This window comes from Cyprinus carpio, unplaced genomic scaffold, assembly GCF_018340385.1.
Source record: "Cyprinus carpio isolate SPL01 unplaced genomic scaffold, ASM1834038v1 S000006712, whole genome shotgun sequence".
Taxonomy (NCBI): domain Eukaryota; kingdom Metazoa; phylum Chordata; class Actinopteri; order Cypriniformes; family Cyprinidae; genus Cyprinus; species Cyprinus carpio.
In genome coordinates, this window is record NW_024879319.1 from 451,262 (window position 1) to 451,749 (window position 488).

The window sequence follows — 488 nt, forward strand, 5'->3', positions numbered from 1 at the left end:
AATAGATACATGAACGGCCTGCAGCCCTCGAGCAGGTCTGTTTATACTTCTGCCACCCCCTCATATGTGCTGTTTGTTTGGAAATATGATGGACTCAAAGATGAAAGGGTGTCACCTACTCTACACTTGTTGTAATTCCAATGCACTTTCTTTTATAGCTTTACATATCCCAACGAAACTTTATTCAACAGTTTTTCCAAGCCTAAGCAACATACAGATTCATATAACCAGCAGAGATCAGACACATCTCCAAGCCCTCAAAGCCTTACAGTAACAGCCTTCAGGCGTCATATCTGCTGGTGTGTGTGTCTGGTCAGGAGTGTGTGGTGTGTGATGTTAATGATGGCAGTGAAAGTGTGTGGTCCGGAGCTCACGGGGACGTGACGCGAGGCATTACTGGAGCCGGGGATGCTTTGAGCGGGATCATTATCCTGGACTCCATGTGGCTGGATGAGCGGCACTGGACAACAACACACAAAACACGACCG

At 47.3% G+C, this 488-nt stretch overlaps 1 pseudogene; it reads right to left on the bottom strand.

The window, feature by feature from the left end:
* Positions 1–297: 297 nt before the first annotated feature.
* LOC109079161 overlaps positions 298–488 on the bottom strand; it is a 6,277-nt pseudogene continuing 6,086 nt past the window's right edge.